Below are 11,617 nucleotides of genomic sequence, written 5' to 3'. Positions count from 1 at the left end.
AAATAACAATTATTAAGGTGAAAATAATTAAGAAGACAACGACAACATAAACAACACCACGAAAATTAAATGATAAAAAAGATATCTTAGGGAGTTATAGCAGCTAGATACTGATGAAGTTCAACACTTGGACTGCTTCATCAACTAAAAGATACCTTCAAAAAGACAATCAGCCTGAGAGCAAATGAAAGGGCCAACTTCGTAAAGTAAATGAAAAATGTAGCAACATGTGAATATTAGGAAATATCTTCTAATATAACAAATGGTAGAACCAAAATAGGAATAGTCTATGGATAACAACGTAGGGTCTGAATCACTTCATAGAAGACTCCCTTCGTTTTAATCTTCCACTACAACCAAAATTAAGTAAAACTGAAGCTTATTTTTTAATGCTCCTGTCTTAGAAACACCTATCTACAGTTTGGTAACAAATATCCAAAAAGTTTTTTTATTAAAATAAAAGTGAAGTAACATGACAAATGTCGGCGAATACAAAACTACAAATATCAAATTCATGTACGTAGCTGAATATGCTAGATTTAGTATCAACGGGCATAACTTTGGCAGTGAGTTAGTTTTCCTTTCTACGCATGGAGATCGCCCTGCACTTGCCTCTATAGCTTCTCAAGATGGGAATCTTGTGAAGCCATTCATCTTTCCTGTTGAGACAGTGCAATATTATCATAACTGGAGGATGTGCAAGAATTAATCATTGAACAAAACTATAATACTAATCTATAGATTAGACCTCCATCCTCTTATTTTAAACAACATGATTAGAAGGAAGTCATGCAATAACATTCATCAGCCTTGATATATTTTGTACTAACTTATAAGTGGGTTTCTGTATGTCCGTCTGAGATGAAAATCTACTGAAGCATTGTAATACATTATCATCAGCTAAAAGGACAAGTTCAACCGTCCAGGCCTTATATTGAACATTCTGCGCCATATAGAACTTGGTGCTGCTACCATTGTTTTTCCTTCCAGTTATTCTTTCGCGTGTCAAAAATAGTTATTATAGGTCAGCATGAGTTGTGCTATTTTACTCTCTTTCTCCTTTTGCAACTCGATCTCAATGTTAAATATGGGCACATGGTGCTTTTCATCTAAAAATCCAAATTTCACCAAACTCTTATTTCTTAAGTTACTGGATATGGTGAGCAGATTGGTCCCGTTCATCTGCATAAGAGAAGGCAACTACATTTGATCACAAAGTGGAAAGTAAGAAGCTAAGAGCCAAAGTGGAGCAACACACTAACATGCAAGAATACTCAGATGTTTAGAGCAGCTCACAGAGCAATTTCAGATAACCATGTCCAAAAACCTGTAGAACGAAAAAATACAAAAAAAAAATGAAGCCTACAAATATTAATGCTGAATGGGAAAATTAAATTGATGAATACATAACTGCAAAGTTGGTATCACTGTCCGCATCGCATACAAATACGAAAAAAAAGCAAGCCTCTTATGAACTATCTATATTGTTCAAGGCATGGCTAAACTGCTGAGATCAAATCATGTGAATAAAATCTGACGGTGACATGAGAAAATTAAATCAATGAATCTCATATCTGCATAGTTAGTGTCATTGTCAAAGCAAAGAAAATTTACCTTTTTTAAGAATTGTATGGGTCATAGCTGGGATGAAATTTGCATTGCACATAGATGTTCTAGCTTCAGCCATAGAGCGAGTAACTTGACATTATATGCATGATAATTTACAGCAGAACAAACAATCCTCTTCTAGTTTCCTGTTTGCTGAGCACTTCGTTGTGAGTTGTGACACCCCGTATAGGACAGGCTACACTAATATAGTTGTTGTAGAAAAATCGTGTTGTCCCGGGAATTAATTAGAGAGAAAACCTCAGCGAACAATATCCAATCACCTGAAAGAACAAAGTGGCAGGAGTGCAGCGGTGCGTGCATGGCGGCGAATTGGATCAAGTCACTGCCGACACCAGCGAACGCCTGGATGACCGTGCGGCGCGGGTGGCCTCTGTGGTGGTGGAGTACCTGCCCTCGGCGTCCATGTCGCACAGACCCGCCTCCGAGAGGATCAGGGGCTCCAGCAGTACTGTCTTGGACGGCCTCGCCCACGACCCGGGCCGACCAGACGCGGCTCCGTCAGCCATCGCCTCCGCAACCTGACACGTCCAGGGCTTCTAGTCCTCCTCGAGCATGGGGCAGCAAGCCGTTGCTGCGGGGTGCGGGTGCTCGCGGTGGCGGGTCGGGCGGTCGGCACATGGTAGCGTGAGGCGCTCGGCCTCACCGGCCGCCGAGCTCCGCCTCAACGAGACCGCCCCCCACCTTCCCTCCTCCTCCGCGGAGGGACCAAGCCGCCGGCCGCCGCTGAGTCGCCGGCCGTGGGTGCTGGCTTGATGCAGGGCAGCATGGGGATCAGGGGAGGAGGCCGACGGGATTATCCCAGGTCGCACCTTCGCAATCCCCTTTGACCGCCTGATCCGAGCGGTGGGTCAAAAAAGGCTTAAACACGTATACACATGAACCGACTATCGCGTAGCCCGATGATAGCGATGCCCCAGTTCACCACAGACGTTGGGAACCCTGGGAGCTTAGTGCTCTTAGAAGATGTCAAGCAAATAAACAAGCCGGCCAGGTCAACTATTAAAAGTTCCGTTTTCCGTGTTAAACAACAAGCCCATCGATCCTGTCGTTAAGGCTGGTCATAGTGCATACTATCATATACTAGTATCATGCATATGATACTTGTCTATGATACTATCTCTATAGTGCGTGGTATTATAGAGTAGTATCATAAACTTCTAAATTTATTATTTTGTAGAATCCCAATGTAAATCTATGTACAAGATCAATTTGGTATTTACTTTTCTCGTAACGTCGCGCTATGATACAGTATCCACCTATGTTACTCTAATCCTATCTCTCCTCCTTAATTGCATGCCACATCATCATTTTTGTGGGCCTAGTATGCATGATACTACCTATGATGATGTAGCCCCGCTCACCGACGACACTCCATCAAGACCAACTAGTCCCCCAAGTGGACCAATGACACGAGCCCGAGCCAAGGCTCTACATGATGAGGTGAACTCGCTCCTCACTACCCTTGATCTTGGTACCCCTTTGGATGGATTGCTACCTCATGCTCGACGTGCTATGTGTCATTAGGTACAAGCCGCATCAAGACCTCGGAGAGGAGGAGGCGCCAAGACCAAGGGAGGGAGAGAAGCGAGTGGGAGAGAAGCATCTGGACATGAAGATGATCATGGAGCCGAAGCCGACGTCACTCGAAGCGCTCCAAGGAAGAGACGGACGCGCCGGTCCAGGACCCGGTCGGACCGGACCTACAACCGGGCTCCCGGTCCACGAGGCCCGGTCGATCGGTCGGAACCGGGCCAGCCCCCTCGTACGGACGACGACCGGAAACCTCGCGAGAATCCGGTTTCGACCGGTCGACCGGACCCATGACCGGCCCGCCGGCCACAGGCCCGGTCGGACCGGACCCATGACCGGACAGCCCGGTCCCGGACCCGGTCCGATCGGATCCCAAACCGGACTCGACGAGAGTGCCCCACCAAACTGCCTTAACTTATCCTTTTGCGTACTGTTCGCCCTTGCCTGTCGTGTGTGCCTATATAAGTAGCTGGAACCCCTCATTAGCTCTTTAGACTTGTTTTGAACTCAAACCCTAACTTTGAGCTTAGTCTCCCTTGGGTATCATCCTCCGTAATCAAGGCACCTTGGTTGTTGACTTAGATCTTGTTGAAGGAGATTCTAGTACTTGTTACTCTCTCTCCTTCCCCAAGCTCTTCCTCTCCAATCCCAATCTCTCTCCAGGGAATTCTACCGCGTGTCTCTTCCACGGAGATTCTATTGGCGTGGTCCATCGAGCCACGGAGGTAAGCATCGGGTGTATCGGGTTGGTGTGTGTGCGTGAGTCTCGGGTTCCTCGTGTTCATCACCGTGTTCTTCGTGTTCCTCGCGTTTTCCCATCTCCCCTTTGGTTTCGACGTCAATCCGCAAGATCGGGCCACACACGGGGTCTTAGACCTCATCATATGGTATCAGCAGCCTTTGGTTTCTGCGGATTTGACCCTCCACCCACCCGATTTCGTCCCTAGAAAATTTTCCAAAAAATCCCCAAAAATAGCCCCAAATTGCCTCTTGACCGATCCGTGATTTGGTTGCGTTTTGAGTGGTTTTGGTCCGTGGATTTGGAGTTGTTGTGCTTGATCTACTATTTCCCCAACTTTGAGCCTCCAATTCCATCGTTTCCCTTCGATTTGGTCGATTTGGCTTGGTTTTCGTGAAGAACAGGAGAGAGAAAGCTCATCCCGCGAAATCCGGTTGAGCAGCCGGTCAACCGGGCCCACGATCGGACGAGCCGGCCCAGCACCCGGTCAACCGGGCGGATAACCGGGCAAGCCGGTCCAGGAGCCGGTCCGACCGGGCCTCCGACCGGGCGACGCATCTTCGCGCCCCCTTCGACCTCGACATCCGGCGATCTCCACCACCACCACCACCACCACCACCATCGCAGGTATAACTTGCAGCTGTCACCTTGTAACCCCTCTTCCTTTTGCGATCTATCCCATTGAGCATTGCTTGTCTAGTGTTGCGAGACATTGCACGTGACCCCGCATTGTGAGGTGTGTGTGTCGTGTTGAGTAAGGCACCCAAGCAAACACTCGTGTGGCAAGATAGCAAAAGCGAGGCTAACACTAACATAGTGCGTGAAAAAGCCCCAAAAACACAAAAAGAGTGCGAGTAGCACCATATATCCATACATCCATACATCCATACGCACATACATACAAAGTGTCCACGTGCCACCGAAGATACAAACGAGTGCAAAGTGCAAACATATACAAAAGAGAAAAAGCTTTTAAGCAAAGAGAGATACGAGAAGAGAGGTCACGTGTGAATCTAGTTGTCTCTTCCTTTGCAACCAAAGCTTTGACTCTCCTTGTGTTAGTGTGACACCGAGCATCCGCACATACAATTTTCCGCTCACTTTTGGTTGCACTAACCCCGCTTATCTCGTGTGTGTGTTCCACATCATTTTTCCGTGTTTATAGTGATCTTCGCATCAACTTTGGGATTTTCGGATTTTCACCACTCTTAACAACATACTCGATCTTGGATTTGTCTTTTGGCTTTCCACAACACTCGCCTAACACCATATTTGCTAGCTTTTGCGTGTGGTTTTGCGTGTGTTCCCGATACACTTGATCTTGCTTTCGGCTTGGTGGATTGCCTCAATACTATCTTACCTTGGTAAGAGTGCGAGGTAGTCTCCTTCCACTAACATACACAACCTAGTGCTTGTCTTTGTATCATGGATAGGAGCGGAGATGATGCAAGGGAGGGAGAGATCCTCCGCAACACCGAGAGGTTGGCTACTCAACACAACCTATGGACGCAACGCCAAGAGTTCAAGGAGCAACTCACCCTCTTCGAGACGCGCATCGATGAGCAATACGATGAAGTGGCACACAACTTCTCCGTTGTGAACCAAGACTTGGCTCTCCTTCGCGAAGCTACGGACAACTTGAATGGTCAAATGGCGGCCAATGATGCGAACATGGAGCGGCGCATGGATAGCCTCGAGCGCGCCATCACCAACTTGGGTCGTCATCGTCGACACCGCTCTACTTCATCATCCTCAAGCTCCTCACAAGATTACTACTCTCATGGCCACCGTTCGTCCTCAAGCTCCTCCTCAAGGCATGAAGACCATCATCGACCGCATCGCTCACATGCTCGTCATGAAGACTCTCGCTCCAACTCTAGGCGAGGAGAAATACATCGCCACGCTCGTCCACATGAACGTCCTCCACAAGATCGTCCTCAACCGGATGGCCACGCCCACCATGGGCGTGACGGCCACCCACATGACAACGTCTCCCACAACATGGAGCCACATGGTGATGCTCAAGGCCATGGACATCAAGACCAACCGAGGCGTGATCTCCGTAATCATCCTCGCCATGACCAACGTGGAAGAGGAGAACCACCACATGAGCAAGATGAGAGGGCCATCTTTGGGCGTCACCAACCACCTCGTCAAGATCTTCAACCACATCCTCACCCGTGAACCAAGTGAAGCAAGTGTGCACCTCCAACACCAACCCAATGCTATGGTTGGCCGTAGAAGACCTCCTATTCCTCCTCAAGCCGCAAGAGATGAAGGTGCCCCTCCTCGTCGAAGAAACTTGGAGGATGAAGAGAACATGTTTGGAAGACTCAAGTTCACCATGCCAAAGTTCAAGGGAGAAGAAGATGCTGAGGCCTACCTCTCATGGGCACTCAAGGTCGACAAGATATTCCGCATCCACAACTACTCCGGTGCCAAGAAGGTGGCTATGGCGTCGCTTGAGTTCGAGGACTACGCAAACACTTGGTGGGAGCAAGTCCTCACTCTTCGGGAAGAGAAGGGAGAACCTCCAATTGCCACTTGGGAAGAAATGAAGAAAGAGATGCATGCTCGCTTTGTCCCCACGCACTACATGACCGACCTCTTCAACAAGCTCCAAAAGTTGAAGCAAGGAACCAAGACCGTCGAGGAGTTCTACAAGGAAATGGAGCTCACTATGATGAGAGCAAACATCCAAGAGTCCGATGACCAAACCATTGCTCGCTTCTTCAATGGCCTCAACTATCCCATCAAGCGAATTGTGGAGTTCCAACCTTACTCCAACATGGTTGAATTGGTCCATCAAGCAACGAAGGCCGAGCGCCAAGTGATTGAGGACATCAAGTACTCCAAGGCCAAGACCTACTTCACCTCCAAGCTCGCTACATCGACTCCTTGTACTACATCAACTCCTCATGCTACAAGCGCCAAGGCCAACGTGTCCTCTACAACATCCAAGAAGCCGACTATCCAAAGTCGCATGAAGCAAACGGTCTCCTCCACCGCCTCCTCTAAGGCATCTACGGGACCCTCTAGTGTCACTTGCTTCAAGTGTGGCACCCAAGGTCACAAGTCTTTTGAGTGCAAGAACACCAAGGTCATGATCACTATGGAGAATGGTGATATCGAGACGCTTGATGAGGATGAATATGAAGCCCTTGTGCAAGCCGCAGTGGAAAGTGAAGAAGCTTATGAGCAAGAAAGTGGAGAAGATCCTCTCCTATGTGAGCATGACCCAAGTCCCTCACTTGTGGTCACAAGGGTGCTAACTACGCAACCTCATGATGTGGAAGAACAACGGTGCAACATCTTCCAAACCCGTGCCGGAATTGGTGGCAAGTCGATCAAGGTCATCATAGACGGTGGAAGTTGCCATAACCTTGCAAGCACCGAGTTGTGTGAGAAGCTCCACCTCAACCTCCGCAAGCACCCTCACCCTTACCATATCCAATGGTTGAGTGACAAGGGCAACGTCAAGATACAACATACCATCACCGTCAAGTTCAAGATTGGACCTTATGAGGATACTATTGAGTGTGACGTGGTACCCATGACGGTGTGTCACATGTTGCTTGGCCGCCCTTGGCAATATGACAAGAAGGCTATACATGATGGACTCTCCAACACATACACCTTCAAGGTCAACGACAAGAAGTTCGAGTTGCGCCCCATGACTCCTAGTCAAATCATCGCCGACAATGCGAAGGCTCTAGCGAGGGCACAACACCACATCCACCATAGTGAGTTGAGAGGTGAGGGAGCGACCCACCAAATGGAGAGTGAGCGCCACAAGCCATATATGAGTGAGCGAAAGAGCGTCCTCCTAGCCACCAAAAGCGAGTGGAAAGAAGTGCAAGCAAACCCATCCACCATATTGCACTACGTCCTCATTTGCAAGGGACCGTCCTCGGAGACTAACGACTTAACCACAATTCCTTCGTCTTTGTTGTCTATTTTGAAGGAGTTCCAAGATGTCTTCCCCGACTGAGCTCCCTCATGGACTACCACAGCTTCGAGGCATCGAGCACCGCATCGACCTCATACCCGGCGCTCGCTTCCAAACCGTGCCGCCTCACCGCACCAACCCGAAGAGACAAAGGAGATCCAATGCCAAATACAAGACCTCCTCGCTAAAGGGTACGTTCGCGAAAGCCTTTCCCCTTGTGCGGTTCCAGTGATTCTTGTGCCTAAACCGGATGAGACGCAACGGATGTGTATGGATTGTCGCCCCATCAATGCCATTACCGTCCGTTACCGCCATCCCATTCCGCGTTTAGATGACATGCTTGATGAACTTAGTGGTGCCACGATTTTCTCTAAAATTGATTTGCGTAGTGGTTACCATCAAATCCGCATGGCTATTGGTGATGAATGGAAAACGGCATTCAAGACCAAACTTGGTCTATATGAATGGCTAGTTATGCCATTTGGTCTATCCAATGCTCCATCAACTTTCATGCGCCTCATGAATCACATCTTGCGTCCTCTCATTGGCAAGAGTGTGGTTGTCTACTTCGATGATATTCTCATTTATAGCAAATGTCTCGAGGACCATGTGCAACATGTGAGAGAAGTCTTGTGCATCTTGCGTCATGAAAAGCTTTATGCTAACCTCCCCAAATGCACCTTTGCTCAAAACAAATTGGTTTTCCTTGGCTTTGTGGTTTCCGCTAATGGGATTGAAGTTGATTCTTCCAAGGTAGAGGCCATCCATAATTGGCCTACTCCTACAAATGTTGGCCAAGTCCGAAGTTTCCATGGACTTGCCGGGTTTTACCGCCGCTTTGTGAAAGATTTTGGCACCATTGCTTGCCCTTTGAATGAGCTTACCAAGAAGAATGTTCCGTTTGTTTGGGGCAAGGCCCAACAAAATGCTTTTGATGAGTTGAAGAAACGCCTTACTGAAGCTCCCCTTCTTGTTCTTCCAAATTTTGCCAAAACTTTTGAGATTGAGTGTGATGCAAGTGGGCTTGGTATTGGTGGTGTTCTTATGCAAGAGGGCAAACCCGTGGCATACTATAGTGAGAAGTTAGATGGCGCACGCCTCAACTATCCTATATATGACAAGGAGCTCTACGCTTTGGTTCGTGTTCTTGAAGTTTGGCAACACTATCTTTGGCCAAAAGAGTTCATCATTCACTCCGACCATGAGTCTTTGAAGTACTTGAAAAGCCAACAAAATTTGAACAAACGTCATGCAAAATGGGTTGAGTTCATTGAGTCCTTCCCGTATGTCATCAAATACAAGAAGGGCAAGGACAATGTAGTGGCGGATGCTCTTTCCCGCAAAAACACCCTTTTGTTGACTCAGCTTGGATTTTCACGTTTTGGGACTCGAAGAGATCAAAGAACTCTATACTTCCGATTCTTTCTTTGCTCCGATATTTGAGAAGTGTTCCGTTGACCGAGGATTTGATGACTTCTATTTGCACAAAGGCTACTTGTTCAAAGCCAACAAAATTTGCATTCCCGATTCTTCTCTTCGAAAGTTACTCTTGCAAGAGTCACATGGTGGTGGCCTTATGGGACATTTTGGTCGAGATAAGACACTTGCGATGCTAGCCACTCACTATTATTGGCCGAAGATGAAGAGGGACGTCGAGCGCCTCTGCAACCGTTGCACGACATGCCTTCAAGCTAAGTCTACTTCCAACCCCTATGGTCTTTACACGCCTTTGCCTATACCTCATGCACCATGGACGGACATTAGCATGGATTTTGTTCTAGGATTGCCTCGCACTAAGCATGGACATGATTCTATCTTTGTGGTAGTGGATAGATTCTCTAAGATGGCTCATTTCATACCTTGCCATAAGAGCGATGATGCTTCACACATTGCTTCGTTGTTTTTCGGGGAAATCGTTCGCCTACATGGAGTGCCGCGAAGCATTGTGTCGGATCGAGACGTCAAGTTCATGAGTTATCTTTGGAAGTCGCTCATGGCCAAGTTTGGAGTGAAGCTCTTATTCTCATCATCCTCGCACCCGCAAACGGACGGCCAAACGGAAGTGGTCAATCGAAGCCTCTCCACCCTTCTACGCATACTCGTGAAGAAAAACTTGAAGTCATGGGAGGAATGCATTCCACACGCGGAGTTCGCCTACAACCGCGCCAAGCACTCGACTACATCAAGGAGTCCCTTCATGGTCGTCTACGGGTTTGAGCCGCTCACGGCACTCGACATGCTCCGCTCCCACTTCATGAGCGGATCAACATGGACTTCGACAAGCGCACCGCTGCCGTCAAGAAACTTCATGAAGAGACAAGAGCAACAATCCAAGAACATGTGCTTCGTCAAGCTACAAGACTCAACGCCAAGAAGAAGGAACGCATCTTTGAGGAAGGCGACCTCGTTTGGATCCACCTCCGGAAGGAAAGATTCCCTCATGACCGCAATTCGAAGCTCAAGCCAAGAGGAGATGGTCCCTTCAAGGTCCTCAAACGCATCAACAACAACGCTTACGTCATCGACATCCCCACCTCCAAGTACTTGGTGAGCAACACGTTCAATGTCTCCGACTTGTCACCCTATCATGGAGATGAGGAAGGCCACGAGTCGAGGACGACTCTTTCCCAAGGGGGAGATGATGTAGCCCCGCTCACCGACGACACTCCATCAAGACCAACTAGTCCCCCAAGTGGACCAATGACACGAGCCCGAGCCAAGGCTCTACATGATGAGGTGAACTCGCTCCTCACTACCCTTGATCTTGGTACCCCTTTGGATGGATTGCTACCTCATGCCGACGTGCTATGTGTCATTAGGTACAAGCCGCATCAAGACCTCGGAGAGGAGGAGGCGCCAAGACCAAGGGAGGGAAGAAGCGAGTGGGAGAGAAGCGGCTGGACATGAAGATGATCATGGAGCCGAAGCCGACGTCACTCGAAGCGCTCCAAGGAAGAGACGGACGCTGGCCGGTCCGGGACCCGGTCGGACCGGACCTACAACCGGGCTCCCCGGTCACGGAGCCCGGTCGGCCGGTCGGGAACCGGGCCAGCCCCCTCGTACCGACGACGACCAGGAAACCTCGCGGGAATCCGGTTTCCGACCGGTCGGCCAGGACCCATGACCGGCCCGCCCGGTCCACGGGCCCGGTCGGGCCGGACCCATGACCGGACAGCCCGGTCCAGGACCCGGTCTGACCGGATCCCAAACCGGACCTGACGAGAGTGCCCCACCAAAGCTGCCTTAACTTATCCTTTTGCTTACCGTTCGCCCTTGCTTGTTGTGTGTGCCTATATAAGTAGCTGGAACCCCTCATTAGCTCTTTAGACTTGTTTTGAACTCAAACCCTAACTTTGAGCTTAGTCTCCCTTGGGTATCATCCCTCTGTAATCAAGGCACCTTGGTTGTTGACTTAGATCTTGTTGAAGGAGATTCTAGTACTTGTTACTCTCTCTCCTTCCCCAAGCTCTTCCTCTCCAATCTCAATCTCTCTCCGGGGAATTCTACCGCGTGTCTCTTCCACGGAGATTCTATTGGCGTGGTCCATCGAGCCACGGAGGTAAGCATCGGGTGTATCGGGTTGGTGTGTGTGCGTGAGTCTCGGGGTTCCTCGTGTTCATCACCGTGTTCTTCGTGTTCCTCGCGTTTTCCCATCTCCCCCTTTGGTTTCGACGTCAATCCGCAAGATCGGGCCACACACGGGGTCTTAGACCTCATCATATGATACTAGCACTATGGCCAGCCTAAGCCTTGTGTTACACTGGCATCGT

Source organism: Lolium rigidum, chromosome 5 (assembly GCF_022539505.1).
Source record: "Lolium rigidum isolate FL_2022 chromosome 5, APGP_CSIRO_Lrig_0.1, whole genome shotgun sequence".
Taxonomy (NCBI): domain Eukaryota; kingdom Viridiplantae; phylum Streptophyta; class Magnoliopsida; order Poales; family Poaceae; genus Lolium; species Lolium rigidum.
Note: the sequence above shows the minus strand (reverse complement) of the source record.